This window comes from Tenebrio molitor, chromosome 7 (assembly GCF_963966145.1).
Source record: "Tenebrio molitor chromosome 7, icTenMoli1.1, whole genome shotgun sequence".
NCBI lineage: Eukaryota > Metazoa > Arthropoda > Insecta > Coleoptera > Tenebrionidae > Tenebrio > Tenebrio molitor.
The window spans coordinates 14,748,231-14,765,065 of record NC_091052.1 but is presented as its reverse complement, the minus strand read 5'-3'; the positions used below and the strand labels follow the sequence as shown (position 1 = coordinate 14,765,065).

Sequence of the window (16,835 nt, the reverse complement as noted above, 5' to 3'; positions counted from 1 at the left end):
CCGCTGTGGGCAGAATGACAGGAGGTTTTTCTACGGGCTGTGGTCGACGCGCAGTACGTCGCTTATTAATGCACACGACGACGTCACATGATGGAATTTTCGCAGCCGATTTGATCGCGAAATGAACGAAGGTGAAATGCGTGCGAGCGTTGACGGAGAGTTTCCACGAAAATGGACGCATCAAGGAAATTAATTCAGTGGAAAAATCAGCACTGAAATGTGGAATGACTCGCACCGACAATCAATATCAAAACAATTTGGGCTTCGTTTTACTATTATTACTCTAAAGAAATTTTCCAGTAAACAAATAATATTTTCGTGTTCGTTTCCTGACATACAAAACCGGGAAAGTGGTATATCTGTCAAAGATAACCTCAAAATTTACAATAAATTGATGTCCAAACAAACACGAAAAACGTTATTATTCAGTATTCGTGCGCTGTCACTTTTCAGGTATTCGACCTGTTTTGCAGCACTCGACTGACGTCTCGTGCTTCAAAATTCGGCCTCATACTTGAAAAGTCATCTGACAGCGCGCTACTCATATGAAAATAACTACTTTATGTTTGGGAAAGTATGAAATACATCTCGCTAAAAATAGTGGTAATAAAACAAACATTTTTGACAATTTCTCCAAACGGCACTTCTTAAGCTCGTATGAAGTTGGTGAAAGATTCAGTAGATATTTCCTCATTAAAATAATAATATGAAGAGTTCTTTTGATACTATATACAAAGTTGGAGTCGTTTATGGTGAAACTGATTCTAGTAGAAAATTTCTAAAACTGGTGGGAAACAGTTCACGATTTATTTTTATACCAAATGGAGAAAATAAAACGACTTAAAAATATGAACATGGTTTGCAAATCACAGCTTGAGGATTCCTCTTTATCAATTATGTATTTATGAAGAAAAAACATTTTTGTAAAGAAATTCAAAATTTTAAAAACACCCGGAACGACGTAATTCTAAAACAGAAAGAGAAAGTTTAGTATTTTTTCAAACTGAAAAGTTGGTTTTGAATTAGCACTAAAAACTTGAATTGTAACACTCGATTAAATCAAATTTTAGACAATATTGATATTTTGTAAAAATTTTTAGTATTAATAATTTAAATAAGCTTGTTCGAAAAAGATTTCTTTGAAAATTTTTGAAGCTGAATCGCTAAACATTCCATTAGAACCTTTGAAATAATTTTTGAAAATTTAGAAAAGCTACAGGGTGTTTGAAAATTGCTGGTACAAAAAATACTGGTGATTGGTGATGGTGAGTTAAAGTCATCGGCAAAAAAAAATTTTTAATAAAAGTCCTCTAGTTTTCGAGATAAAAATTACTAAAAATTGGGTTAAAATTGTTAGTACCTACCATTGTTAGTTGCCAAAATCTTGCAAAAAAATATTTATATTTCATATTGTTGTATAGTCCTTCATTATCACGCTTGGTTACCAAGGTTTAAAAAATTCTGCGCCGCCTGAGGCGTAAAATATGCTGGGATAAGGTTACTTTATGCCTTTTGTTTAAAAAAATTAAAATTTGGTTTTTTGGATTTCTTAGAGCTTCTAGATGCCACAGTTTTTTTTGTACTGGCAATTTTCAAACACCCTGTAGAGCAGCATTTAAAAAAAAATGAATTCCTTATTTTATGGTGGCCTTAAAAATTATCCTGCATCAGTGTAATTGTAGAGCATAAGGATGACATTGTGAAACGAAAAATTATTTTAGAATAATCCTTAAAATTTAAAAATCTGAATCGTAAAAATTTCTCTGAAACTTTCGAAATTACTCTTGAGTTTTTGGGAAGACTAAAATGATTCAAAATTGCTGCAAACTGGTCTTTTCAATAAGAAAATTGCTGAATAATGCTTTAAAAAATGCAAATATTTCTTTTCCATTTTTTGGTTGTGTAAATACACAAAAAATAAAATTTTGAAATGCGAATACAGTCAGCGTGGATGGAAAAAAAAATTAGAATCACTCGGTATAATTGTATTTTGAGAAAAGAGACCACTAGACTTAAACATAAATTCAAACCCATTATTTGCCCATTTTTAGGAAGACAAAAAAAAATTTTTAAGATTTTTTTACAATTAGGAATGTTTTAAATTTGGGAAATTTAAATAAATTTCACTTTGTGTTTGTTATTTCATTTGATTCTCTTCTAGTGATGTTATGACATGGTAATTATGTTAGTAAAATTTGGAAACACAACCAGACCAATAGGCGAATTGGCACAAACTCAAAACATTGGACTACATTAAAAAAAAAAACAATTTAGGTACTTTTGCACAAATCTACTTGTAGAAGAAGCGGTTAGAAGTAAATTAGAATTGAAAATCAATCTGGAAGGCGAAATGATGTTTTTTTGGAAATTTTGGAAAATTCTACAGCACATTAGCACCAGTAGATTGGTAAAAAAAATGGTAGGTTCATGATAATTTTTGGGATACCTAATTCAGACTCACGCTTTTCGGAAATCGGATCCACTTGGAGCATTTCCACTCGTACCAAAAAAAAGAAAGATAAGTAGCACTTTTTGGTCGATTACCCCGTAAGCACTGTCCCAACACGCGAGTCAACAAGTTCTTTGTGCACTTGCTTTAAAAAACGTTAACCACATAACGGCGTCGATTATTTATGGCCGTGGCCGCACTTACTCGAACGAGTAGGTACCCATTAGTACCATTTTGTTGAAAATAACGTGATTAAATCTTAACCGGCACCTATAAAATTCCAATCAGTACCTGTCGGTGTCCGAATCGGCAGAGATCGCCGATAAATCTGGTCGATTTGAACGAAACCAGCCGAGTACTAATAAATAAGACAAATTGAAGCGGGATTGAAGGTTATCCAGTGTCGGAGTGACACAATTCCGAGCGATCTGGACTCGCACCGTTCAAAATCGATGTGAATGAATCTGGTCGGCGCGGCATCCACCTCGAACGGGAATTATGATAATCGGCAAACGCACAATTGGTAAACTGGTTTCGGCATTATGTAAGCGTCCCCATCGGTGGTTAATCCTCGTTCGGTTCCGTCCTAAATCGCGTTACCGCCGGCTCTTAACGTGTCAATTAACGGCATCGAGACCACACACGCTGGCCCCGTCTTTACCTTGGCATCCCCGCCGACGTCCACCCCGTTCGTCGCACATCACCAGGACTCGCACCAGACGGAGCTGCACCGCATACCGCGCACTGATCTCAACTGTCAAACGATGATTCATAGTACGCGGACCGCGTGGAGAATGACCGATCTGTCAAACCGAAGAGGGGCGCGCGTCCCTCGACAGTCAGTTTGCACCGTGGACTGGCAGCGGATTGGTCGACGGGCCCGTAATAGTACTGGCAAGCTGTCAGCGTTTCAAACATCACTATATGCCGAGCGCACGCACACCTCCCGTCGCTCTCCTTCTAGCCGCGTTGGGTCGGTCTGTCACGGTCGCTCCGAGCCCCAACCTCCTCTTCCTACCCCCGGTCGGGATCACAACTCCCGACGATGGTACCGATCGGGACCGCACAACGCACTACGCTGCAACGACAAATTGCACAGCCGGTACTTGTTTATTTACGACACGAGTAATTGGTACCAAAGCATTCGCTAAATGCCCGCTATTCTGGGACCCAGGGCCGGACTCGCGCCGCACCCACTATCTCACGACAAATGTGCAGCGCCACTGTGTGCAACCCCCGAAACGATGAGACCGAAAGTCGAGGTGCCACGAAAATGACACTATCTTGATCTACGTCGTTGTTCGATCAGAGATGTTGAGCAACGCCGCGTGCGGTCAATATTTGGATGGGAGACCAAGTCCCGGTTGTCACCTGTTATTCATTAGCAGATAATAAATAAATTCGGACTCGATACGATAATAATAAAGATAAGAACTGACTAATAATAATTATTTATTTATTTACCCAGCAGACATACATACATATTATGTAAATATATGCACATATAAATCTATGCCAGTCAATATACTATGCGTTAAGAAACTACCAAATACAATAATCAAAAAATTGTGGAGTCAAGAACAAAGAATTGTGTTTGAAAAATGAAGCGCCACAAATTTTGTTGGAGCTTTTGAAATAATTTTTGAAAAACTCTTAAGTAGTTTACAATTATTGTCGGATGTTATCTTTGTGCTTTGGGTGGAATCCAAAGAAAAGTAAATATTTCAAGACATGTTTTTACACTGCTAATTTCATTATTTCTGATGCAAAAAAAAAGTAGCCATAAAAAGTCAAATTTAAAAACAATGACTCAGTTAAAGAAATGGACAGGACAATATTAACGCTGTGTAAAATTTTAACTAGTAAGAATTTAAATTAGCTTGTTCATTTGCTTATTTTTTATTATTTTGTTATTATCTACTGTTTATTGCTTGTGATTTTTGAATAAAAATTCAAATAAAACAATTGTTTCTTAAAAAAAAAAAATATTTTACTCAAAAAATCGAATTTACGCCAAAACGGCTGGGAATAGACATACACAATGTTAATAAAAGTAGGCTTAGAATTATATTTTACATTTATATCTAGTGTCACAAATGGTGATTGCCATTTAAAAAAAATGAAGCAATTTTGAAAAATCTCAGTAGGCGTATGAAACAAAAAAATAATTTCACTAACGGCGGAAAAGATCGGCCAGGTCTTTAGAAATTCAACTAAAAAAAAATCAATTATTTATTTCCGATGGTTCAAGAGTTATAAATTTGTTAATGAAGCCCTGCAACCTCGCTTTTTTGCAAAAAAGATGACATAGGTCAAAAACGATGACAGATAAGTGTTGACAAAAAGACGTTCTGAACTAAAAATTTAACATCGAATCGAAATGTGAAGTCAAAATGACGCCTTTCCATTTAAAAAAATAAAGATGGCGTCGATTTTCGGTATTTCCGGAAGTGCCACCATTTTGAAAATATTTCATTTGAACTTGGAGTAGTCGATTATAGTCAACTACCAATTTTCATATTAATATGATTTGGGAAAATCAGAAAGTTTCTAATGAACGGGCTACGTGAATCAGCCAGTATATTACGGGAAATCGCCAAAAATTCCAATAGAACAATAATTTTTGAAAATTTAGAAAAATTCTAAAGCAGTCGGTGAGTGATTAAGAATCGTTTAAAAAGAAAAATGGAGTTCTTCATTTTATGGTAGTATGTATTAAAAATCACCCGGTATGAGTGTAATTGTAGGAATGAAAGACAATATTATGATGAAAAATTATTTTGGAATGTCTTTTTAATTTCTCTGGGAATTGCTTCTTGGTAAAAGTATAAAATGATTCTATGTGGCTATAAACTGGTCTTTTCAACAATAAAAATTGCTGAAAATGCTTTAAAAAATGCAAATATGTATATAAAAAATAAAAATTTGAAAAGCACAACCTGAAGGGAGAAAAAAAATCAAAAATTTTAGAAGTACTCGATGTAATTGCATTTTTAGAGAAAAAACAACTAGATTTACCGAAACATAATTTCAAACCGATTATTTGGTCATTTTGGAAGACTGATTGAGCGACAAAAAAAATTGGTCATTGTTCACTTTAGCTACTTCTGGAATTTTTCCGTTTTTTTTGGGTAGACAGCCTCAGGGCGTCCTACATCGTTTTCCACCACTCAAACCTTGTGCAAATGAATTTTTCTTGCCCTTTAGTTATACTAAGACATTGGCGCGACCTTGACGCGACCTTGAAACACAACAAAAGAGAAAAAAAAGTCATTTTCACAAGGTTTGAATGGTGAGAAACGATCTAGGAAGACGCCCTGAAGCTGTCTAGCCAGAAAAAACGCGAAAATTCCAGAAGTAGCTAAAGTGGACAATTACCAAAAAATTTTCTCGACAAGAGAAATTTATAAAAATATTTTACCAAAAATTAATAATTTTGTAAATGTAAATAAACTTCATGTTTTTGTACTTTCACTTGATCACCTTCTTAGTGGCGTCAAGACATATTCGTCATGTTAGCAGATTTTGGAAACTCGAGAGAGACCAAAATATGTGAAACTGAATCGCCAAAAATTCGTCTGGACTTTTTGAAACAATTTTTGAAAATTTAGTCAAAGTATAAAGCAGTCAGAATCGTTTAAAAAGAAAAATGTAGTTCTTTATTTTATGGTGGCATAAGTGTCAAATTTTTATTTGGCAATTTGAACAAGAACTGACAAGACGAGCCACTTAAATGTTTTTTGCATTACGCCAGTCACATGTTCACGCCAAATCCATCACGCTAAGTGGGTAGGTCTTGTTCGGATGCCATTCTAGAGTGATGGGGTACGACAGACGGTGGTACTACTGTTACAAGTAGACGCCTTTCGTACTAAAAATACTGTGTCGCTTGCGTACTGCTGTCTCGCGGTGAAAAATGGCTAAAGCAAGACCAACCTACAAGATGGTGGTACGACTCTTGATTAAAAGTAGTACCCAGAATTTTGTATTCGATGTTTCGTGTTCGAAACAGTCTTATCGAAATTGATAAAAAATGTCTTTAGTAGTGTTGAGTAACAAACTCATCGAGTATTATCTGGCGTGGAAAAAAATTGTTGGGGACCCAAATTCTCGTGAAAACTGTAAACTTTCTAATGTTTTTTTTTTGTTTTTTTGTATTTCTGTCCCGTCCGTTTACTGTTACTTTTAATTATTCGCCCATGGAGTCGGCGTTGCCTACTTTCTTGAGAAACCGATAAATAATCGCTCCATCATATTAATTACCGATCAGGTTGTCGTCCGATCTCTAAGAGGAAATAATGGTAATAAATTTGTCGGGGAGCTTATGAATATAAATTCGAAAAACCGTTGCAGATAGGGATCTAATTTGGACCTACACATTTTAATTATAAATAATAAGTCTATTATCTGCGTGGAAGGATAAATTGTGGGACCTGGGACCATCAAGTTGTTCGTTATAAATCAAAAATATCTGGCACAATTTGGAAGACTCAATTAATAAAAACGTGTTGTCTGGCATGGCCGACGTTAGGGGCGGACTGGACGCATTAGCATTGTGCGTTACGCACAACGGGGGGCCCCGCCATCCTGCGAAACCGACCAAAAAACAGGGATGACTAATATTTGTGTCAGAAGCGTTACGGACTACCATCAAGAATTGTAATGAATCTATTATGTTGGAGAATGAGGTCCCATCCATTCGGCTCTCTCACGACATGGACCTCTTCCATAATTAAGTGCTCTGGGACTTCTTCCTCCCCGGAAAGAATCTCCGAATCGATGCGATCCCGCCAAATGATCGCACCGACTACCACACGGACCTATCAAGTTTCACCGATAAACTGCGCGACCGACAGTCTCGGTTACGCGCACAAAGTCCAACAAACAGACCCGATCTGACACTTTCATAAAAACTGTAGTTCCAGTTTTCTTGATTTGTTTACGACCATTTCCACATTTTTACAAATGAAACCACGACTTAATTAGATTCATAACTCATTTTCCTGTCAGGTCGACCTGTTTTCTACCTAGAACCTTGACAGATCGCCGGACCAGTCCCCCAGCGCTCCACCGTAAGCCCGTCGCTTTATCGTGAAAAAAGCGAATTTGTCAAATGTCAACCCCGAATCGGCCACGTTTCAATATGGCGACCGGCGCCATGTGCAAATATGGCGTCGGATCAGTCAGCGTGTAACTGACCTCCGTGCGGCGTAACGAGCGGGGGCCGGTTCGGGGGCGGCGTCGTGGGGCGAGGATTCCTAATATCCGGAATGTTCGCGATCTTAGCGCATTGTGCATGCCGCGCGGGGATTAGCCCATTAATCACTTGGGTCATTGTATCAACTATCAAAGCGTGCAAGGTCTCGCAACAATAGTCCGCGCGCTCGGCTGCACACACCCCCAGCGCTATGGCGGGCCGCCCCCGACGCTCGCCGTTGCGACCCCTCCAGAAAACAATCGAATTTCCATTACATAAAATGCTACGGAGTTCGGAACACAGAAATAACACACAGAAAGTCATTAATTTTACTCGGATTTCACCAGCGGGTTAACCGCCCCCTGCCGAACGACGCCGATCAAATCGGCGCGAAACGGAAACGTTGATCGATCACGCCGACGACGAATCAAACCGCACCACCGTTTTTGCTAATTTACAAACGAAAAGTGAATTGCGCGGGTGGTCGCACCTTAACCTTGACAAAAATTGTAAACTGCGGCGATGGCTATTTTCTTTGTTCGAACACTTGTGACTGATTTGTTGGTGGCAAACAAAAGCAACACGTTTCGACAGGAGATTTGCATATTTTCGTGACAATTCGAGATGAAAGTTTGCGGTACAGGAAGAGTTGAAGTCTTTTTTTTGGTCGATATAGTCAGTGGAGTGCAATTAAAGCACTTGTTATCGGTGGAGTGCATTTGCATAACAGCTCTGTGGTAATAAAATGGCGTCGTTTAAAAAATTGTAAACGGTTATTTCCACTTTCCTTGCGATAAATCAATAAACTAATGAGTACAAAATTCGTCGAAGAGAAAAACGTCGAGTGGTGTATCACGAATAAATTATAATCGTGTTGTAAATTATAGATAATAAATAATGTAGTGTCAACATGGATCTGGAATAATTTTGAAACACATCGGTGTCCGTCACGGGAGTCGGTCGGTCAGTTTTTGCGTCTTTTATTTATGTTGGAAGTTGGAAGTTTTCTGTTAAACGTTGTCTGTGCGGGTTGGCATAAGTTCTGCGGAGTTTTTGGTCGGAAAAGTTCGGTTCGGGATCACATTATTCCGCTAACATGGGTTTTAATTGAAATCTCTCAGTCAGCCCACCCCCGCTTGACGTATTTCATAGGTGTCATCGGCAGCGGCCATTTATCAAGCTGGTAAAAATTGCTCAGTCTACAGGAAACGTAAATTTCGCCGGAGCAAAAACAACGCTGATTGAACCAGTCAGAGCAGGGCCGCAAGCGTGACCCGTGGGGGCGGCGGAATTGGAAAATTTTTACTTTGAGCGTCGATAAAAAATTAATTATTTTCCGGATCGGCGAATTAATCTCGTGACGTACACGCCATTCCGGACGCTGTTACACGCGGAAGGGTAGTTTCATTACGCATGTATGGCATTCCGGGGGACATTTGCACGGACACGGTATTCAAATTGGGCGGCATTGTGGCCGGGGTAGTTCGAACCACCCCGCCACGATTTAAATATCATTTGAATACAACGCTGCCAGAGACTCTTCACGGCCATTACAGAACACCTCGCTGCCCGACATCTTAATTATAACCGCACAGATTTGATAAATCGAGCAGACGGACGAGGACCTCTTCGCGGGGTTGGTCCAACTCTAGGTATGCTAATCGAGCCTCCTGGAACAAATCGCTCCATCTGTCGATCCCGATAAATCACACCTGAAGTATGATTTCTACAAGGATACTGACAAGGGTTGCTAACGAGACGCCACCTCTCAACCCCACAGGACTAAAATTAAAAGTGTTTGTTCGCCCCGTCACCCCTCGGATTCTTTCGTTTCTTCCGACGTCGTAAATCCAAACTAATTTATGTCAGTCTAGGCGTCGCGTCCCTCTCCTATGATAACTCCGGAGTATCGGCCCGGACTATTTTTAACCGACTCCGTCCCGTTCGAAATAATTAAATAACTGTATAAACTAGTTGCGTTCTTGCTATTCATTAATCTTAGATCGGTTTTACAGTTACGCATTTACCACTGAATATTCCCGAATGATATACGGTCGTACACACGTTCATGTGTAATATTAGGTGCTTAACCAGGAGCAAACCTAAAATGCCAATTATAAAGTGATTATTTATGATTTATGACGGACCGAAATAAAAGCGTCTTTGCTTCATTTGCACCGTATTAATTTTATAATGTTGTCAACGGGGACCTAAAATATTCACGTGAGGTGCACGCCGTACACTTTTATCCTATTTACATTCGGATAAATAATCCCCAGATTAACTGCCGTCATTTGTTACGTTAAGGCAACACTACATAAACTACTCACACAATTTCGGTACGAGAGTAAATAAACCGATTACGTCACGCTACACGAGCTTCAAATCATAAAAAAAAAAATTCTCACCTCGGTCAACCTTCATCGACACTAAAACTTACAAAGTTTACCATTTATTAACGATATCCGTCGTGCAGCAACGGTAGAAATATGACAAACGGTCAAATATTCTCAGGAAACGGCCACAGCGTTCAGAACTAAGATATCCACGACGCTGGAGACGCGAGAAACGGTCAAATATTCTCAGGAGCTTGTAACAGCGGTCATTGCCAAGAGAAAATTTCAAACATCTCATTTATTAGTTAAGATCAACCTTTGAAAACGAATCGAAAATGCCATGACGTTTGAGTGAGAAACGGTTAAATATTCTCAGGAAACGGTTACAGCGAGAAACGGTCAAATATTCTCAGGAGCTGATGGCAACGGTCATTGCCAAAAGAAAATTAAAAACACCTCATTTATTAGTTAGGATCAACAATTGAAATCGAATCGTTAGATTGAGAAACGGTTAAATATTCTCAAGAAACGATTATTATTGCTGCTGTATTAGTAAAATACTGAAAAAGTGTTACATAGTGCTTAATTTACATCAACGGGGTCGGCTATGCTATAGAAGAAAGTCATTATGATTAGAAATAACAACAGTCATTGTGATTTGAAATTGTTATTAGGTAATTAACATCAACGCCCATAGACGAGTGGCGTTGATAAATCTAATGCGACGTCAGAGAAGATAGAAACGGTTAAATTACTCACGATGCTTTCAACGATTGTTGCCATTTAGTAATAAGTTTTGCAGTTGATTAACGTTCACGTATTTTTTATAAAGATTTGTAGAGTCAGTCACAGTATTGTAAGAGACAAAAACGGTTAAATAATTTTTGTGTTAACGGTTATCGCCATTTAAATAAATCTCAGTAATCTTTGACAGGCTCTAGAAACGGCGAAAAGCTTATATGAGCGTTCGTTGACATTGATTAAATTTTGCACTAAATCGGGATTCCAGTCGTCATTAGCTTGGGAAAGAGTTAAATAAATAGAGTGGATGCGTCGCGATGTTGGAGACGGAAACGGCAAAATAATTGTGGGAGAGATTGTATCAACGTTTATTGCATTCATTAAATTCTCACAAGTGCAGTATAATGGAAATTAAGCATTTTTAAAAACTTCTGAGGGTTGTTTTCTTGCTGCAACCCTTAAATGGATAGGGCATTATGTTGTAGAAGCTGGAAACAGTTAAATAATTCGTGGGAAGATTGTATCAACGGTTACTGCCATTTATTAAATTCTTGTGAGGTGGCGGTATGGTGGTGGAGACAAAGAATAGAGAGAGAGCGATTTCTTGAGGTCTGTTTTTATCTACAACCAGTCAGAATTCGGGAATGAGTCGAATAAATAAATTGAGTGATTTGGAAATTGTTAAATAATTGTTGGAGAGATCAACGTTTAATGCCACTTTAATTTTTTTTTTTTGTGTCAAAGTGTGAAAAAATTTACTTTCTTTTGCCTGTTCCAATCGTTCACAAATCGCAGTTAAGTCTAATAATTATATGGAGTGAACCAGAAACGTACAAATAATTGTTGGAGGGATTTTATCGACGTTTATTGTGATTTATTCAACTTTTATGATTATTATAATTGGGATCCTAAATTAATAAAAATATACAGGGTGATCTTTAATAATTCCAAAATGCTATAACAACTTTATTTCTTGTCTAATTTCAATAAATTATATATTAAATGAAAGGGTGTCTAAGAGACTATAACTTGACATATAACAATTTTTTTTAAAGAAATGATGTAAGTGGGGTGATATTTAATTTTCTTATTTTAAATTGTGATGTTTAGAAAAATATTGATTTTAAAAATAAGTAAAAAAAAACATATATCACCCAAGACTTACTATTTAAAAATGTATAAATAATTAAGTATATAACGATTTTATAGTCTTTTAGAAGCCATTATATTTGATACTTTAGTTATTGAAATTGGACAATAAATAAAAGTGCTACAGCGTTTTGGAAATTTTAAAAATCACCCTGTATATTATGTACTAGATTACTATTTAAATAGAGCGAGAAGTACTGTTTGTTCCTGTTATGATTTTTTGAAAGTAATCATTTGATGAAATTGATTTGTTTGTTTTTCGTAGTGTCCGGCGCGCTCGCCAGATTTGCTTCCGCTCGAGCACCAATAGAGCCGACCGAATAAATAACTTGGCCCTCTCTCAAAGCACTGAATAGTTGTGTCGACCAATCTAGAAAAATTTCGATAAAATCGGTGAACAGCTTAAAATTTTTATGGTAATCGGTAATTTATTACCAAAACAAACGGAACATCCTATTAACGCGCATTTAAAAATTATAGGCCGTAGTAAACATCGTAGTATTTCTAAATTAATGCGCTTGTAAATTATTACAACAATTATGAAAAGTGAAAATGTGAAACTTGACCATAAATAATTTTCAACGGTGACCCAGAAACGCGGATAAATTTTCGAGAACACGTTGCACCGATTTCGAACTATTAGAAATAAATATTTTAATGAAATTTAATTTGCGTTCCACTAACAATTGTGAGTTTGAATAAATTTCCTCGACGAGATCCTAGTAACAAGGAGAACGGGAGCGGTTATCGCACCCCCAATTAGAGACCATGTAAGACGTCGACTATTTTATTCAGGACCCTCGCAAGGGTTGAGAAAAGCTCCCCGGGGGCAAAATTTTTTCCCCGGCCAATAAAATTTTTACAATTTTTCTCCGCACTACAAACGTGATAAATTATCGCCGGTTGGGACTTAATGAGGAGATATCGTAAACGTTTCCAGATAAAATCCACCCAAGTATTTGGTAGTCTGCACATAATTAGAAAACATTTAGAATAGCTGGCGTAGAGATAGAGGAGAGAAGAGGATATTTAACGACACCTGCTCGGTTCACTGACAACATGAGCTTAACATAGATTACACACATTTTAAAGTGTCAGAAGATTGGTTTAATGGAACGCAACAATGTTTATAACTTCACCGTACTGGAGGCGACACGAGCAGCAGCACTCAACAGTTGCGCGACGACGTTATCTCGATGGAGTTTGTAAAGACAGAGGTCAACCGTGCCGGGCACGGCGGTTTACAAGGGTTTATCGCGATCGGCTCGAGCCCACGAACCAAAAACGACTTCACTGTTTTGGATATGGATTAGTTGTCAAAATTTTGAAAAAACCTTCCAGGTCAAAGTTGCAAAAGAAAATTTTCCAAAAAAAGGTTTTTTTTGACTCTCGGACCAAAATTATCTCTCGGCTCATTCACCTCATCCTCACAAACACTCGTCCTGTCCTAGCTGAAGCATCGGTGGTGGTCTTACCTGAAAAAGAAAAAACCCCAGATGAGCTTTGATCGCAACGAATGCAAAATTGGTAAAGGAAATTTAGCGCTTTGCGCAGCAATATTGCAAAACAGCGGGATTATTTTTAATCCCCCCAAACTCTTATTAACTTCCCCCGTCTCTCAGACATCCCCGACAGGATTAAATCCCCGGTTCTGATCTGGCCTCCCTCGGTCCCGCGTCCCGCAAAACTGTCGGGATGCCGCGGAACCATAGCAACGGAGTGCTCTCCGCTAGCCTGTCTCCTGTCCCTTGATTTATGGCGATGGAAAATGCGAGAAATGAAGAGCAGGACTGGCAGACAGCCCCGCTCGGCTGAACCGTCATCCGAACGCCTGAAAAACAAGAATCGGACGCAAAAATGGGGAGAACCGGCAAAAAATCACGCCGTCACGGGCCAAACGCGAATCGGGGATTAGTGCGGACGCACAAAATCAAATCGCGCAACCTAGGTTTTGTCCAACGAGACGCACCGCAGTCCAAGAACAATTGTGCACACGAGGTTTAAATAATCCTTGCAAGGAACAAGAATTCCGAAGACTCGGAGGCGAGTGCGTTCGTGCGAAATATGCGACTCGGACAACTTGTAGAGACATTGTTAGCAAAGATAAATATTTTTCTTGTTAATTGGTAGTTCAGATGGAAGCTTTAAGCGCACGGGAGATTGTTACGGCTGAGGTTAAAAAATAATTGGTCCTAAAATAGAGCTTTGTAGTACACCGCCTAGTAAGTAGCGCGACAGTACACTATTTATTTTGTCACGTTTTGACAACTGTTAAGTGAATATAACATAATAAATTTTGTACTTAAATAGAATTGTTCACAACTATGTATTGAGATTCTGTAGTATTTTTAGTTTTGTGTGGAAAAGGTTTTGATTTTGGGTGGGTTTTTGACGTGCAGTTTAATAAAATAATCTGTTGGCGATAAATCAATCGTCGATTTTAAAGAACAGATGCATTTCATATCAGCAATGGCGATCGGATGATCCGATAGTCAATCGGAACGGAACGGGGACCGTAAAAATATCAGTAACGACCATTGGTATCGCGTCGAATTTTGATTTATGCGACAGGCGGACACCATTGTTGCATTAGCCGATGCCGCCACGTTACGTTACGTTAAGACCGGGTCGCGGCATGATTCGCGGGGGCTGGGGGCATTTTAAAATACATTAGTCATCCGGTGCATCCCTCGCCATTCCGTGGACTTGTGAATATAATGTGGTGTTCGTAAACACAAAGCCTTTCACTATATCGGGTCCGCAGTCATATATTGCCGTCTAACGCATGATTTGTGGCCCTACTTTTCACTATTCTTGCCCTTTTATTGTGTTCGCTTCAGCCCAACTTTTTGCGGCCTGTCACGTTACTTCCCAGGTTAACTGGGACGCGATCCTGCCAAATTCTAACGAAAAACTTGTTTGCACCCAACAAGATAAACAAGAGCGGAACGACGCTGATTTATCGGACGCTTTCAATAAAATAACGCTTTAACCCCAACAGGAATTTACGATTCTCTCTTATGCACTGATCAATTAAAATCTTGAGGGGCGACGCTGCATAACCCAACACAAACTTATTGATTTCTTCTTGTGTTTGTTTGCTCGAGGTCTTTCACTTCGACGGAACTAATTGCAACGCTTCGAAATTCTTTGCAGTTTCACTTTGGACCCAAACTAAACAAGACGAACTAGGGGACTGAAGAAAAAAATGACAGTCGATTTGAACAAATTCAAAGCTTTCAACAAATCTTATTCGCGTACCTACATTCTTTGTTGGACGATTGACAATTCAGTAGAAATAACATTGTCAATTGAAGTAACTGTACAAGCACTGCCTCCCAAAAATATTAGAGATGTTTTACTTTTAATCATTTCCTAAAATATTTATTTTTTTACAAATTACCTACAAATTTTTCGACTAATTAATCGACCCATCCACTGTCACCAGAGCTAGTTGTCACTCATGAAAATTCTTTATCTATAATTTTCGAACGCCACAGAAAACAAATATTAAATCTACAAGTGACGATTTATTAAAATCTCAAAAATATTTTTTTTATGAAAGAAGATTTTAAATAAAATGTTTCAAGTGACTTACCCCAAAGACCTCTTTGTGGTTTTATTTTAAAACGAAAAGACAAAAAAACGGAACAAATTATTTTCTCACATTGTCAACCAAAGTAACTATAGGTACCTACGCCAGCAGTGCTTCTCAAAAAAGATCTACTGCTTTAAATATATTTTTTTATTAATTTTGTTGCAAACGGCTATTTAGATTGTCACGAATAAAAATTCAGAAACAGATTATGAATGACAATTAAAGTAACTATAGATGTCTTTTAAAATCGTAATTTGAGATTTTTTTCAATTTAATAAGCTCTAAAATACAGGGTGTACTAACGGTGCACTACGGTGTAGAAGAGATTACCGTAAACGCCAGAAAAATGTTAAAAAAATTCTATTGGACTTATTTTCTGATTTGGCGGTCTTTGAATGTGGCACTTAACAGGTCAATTATTTTGAAATATATGTATGAAATTGTCATGATAGCTACGTCTAATTGTACATATTGTCACAAAATACAAGATCACTCACTACCAATATCTAATCCTGCATAATAGAGAATTTAGAAGTTTTGGAAATCGAAAAAATTATTTTAAATCCTCTACGGTAACATTGCAAGGTAATGATGTATGAATTTATCTTTGTTTACATTGTATTATCGTTAATAATAACAACAAAAATAATTGATTTTTTTGTCGGAAACATTTTTTCCATATTTTTTTCATGTACATTTAAGCATAAGGTAGTAAGTAGTTTGTACGCCATTTTTGGGACACCCTGTATGAATACATAATTAGATTCTAGAGAATTCTTCCTGGTTTTATTTTTAAAATGATCGACGGTCAAGCAATAAATTATTTACTCACATTGTCAACAAAAGTAATTATGGACAAAGTGTCTCGAGAAAAAAATAATTACAAATGATTATGTTGAAACTTGAAATCAAGACAAACTACGTCCTCTTGTTGTTAATTAAAATAATTGCAGATTCAGTGCCTCTTAAAGAGATTTTTACGAAAGATAATTGTCATTAATTGTCAAGTAAAGTATAAATTCATTGGCCCTTGAAAGTGTAATTGGAAAATTTCTTAAACTTGGCAAGTTTTAAAATATCGGGTGTTCATTTAAATTTCTCCTTAAAGTTGGCGTTGAAGATTCGATTGTGAATGCACCACGGATTATAGATGAGCTGTTTAAATCTAACCTCACTTTTTGCGTTTTCACTCTGCAGACCGCCGAGTGGTGCGTTCACAATCGACTCTTCAACGCCAACTTTGACGAGAAATTTAAATGAACACCCGATATTTATTTAATTAAAACTGCTACTCTTCCGAAATGTTTGGACAAAAATTACTAAAGCCGCTGCAGATACAGTGCCTCTCAAAAATTTTTTAACGAG

The 16,835-nt window shown here is 37.7% G+C and overlaps 1 protein-coding gene across 9 annotated transcripts in view; it reads right to left on the bottom strand.

Moving 5' to 3' along the window:
• The window catches only part of LOC138135793 (homeotic protein antennapedia-like), a 139,154-nt gene that overhangs the window by 31,044 nt on the left and 91,275 nt on the right, over nucleotides 1-16,835 (bottom strand). The window contains exon 1 of one of the 9 annotated variants that reach the window (XM_069054674.1): nucleotides 3,111-3,337. The exons of 7 other annotated variants lie outside the window; for them this stretch is intronic. The gene's annotated coding sequence lies outside the window, so the exon portion shown is untranslated. One more of the 9 variants, XM_069054676.1, reaches the window with a different exon arrangement.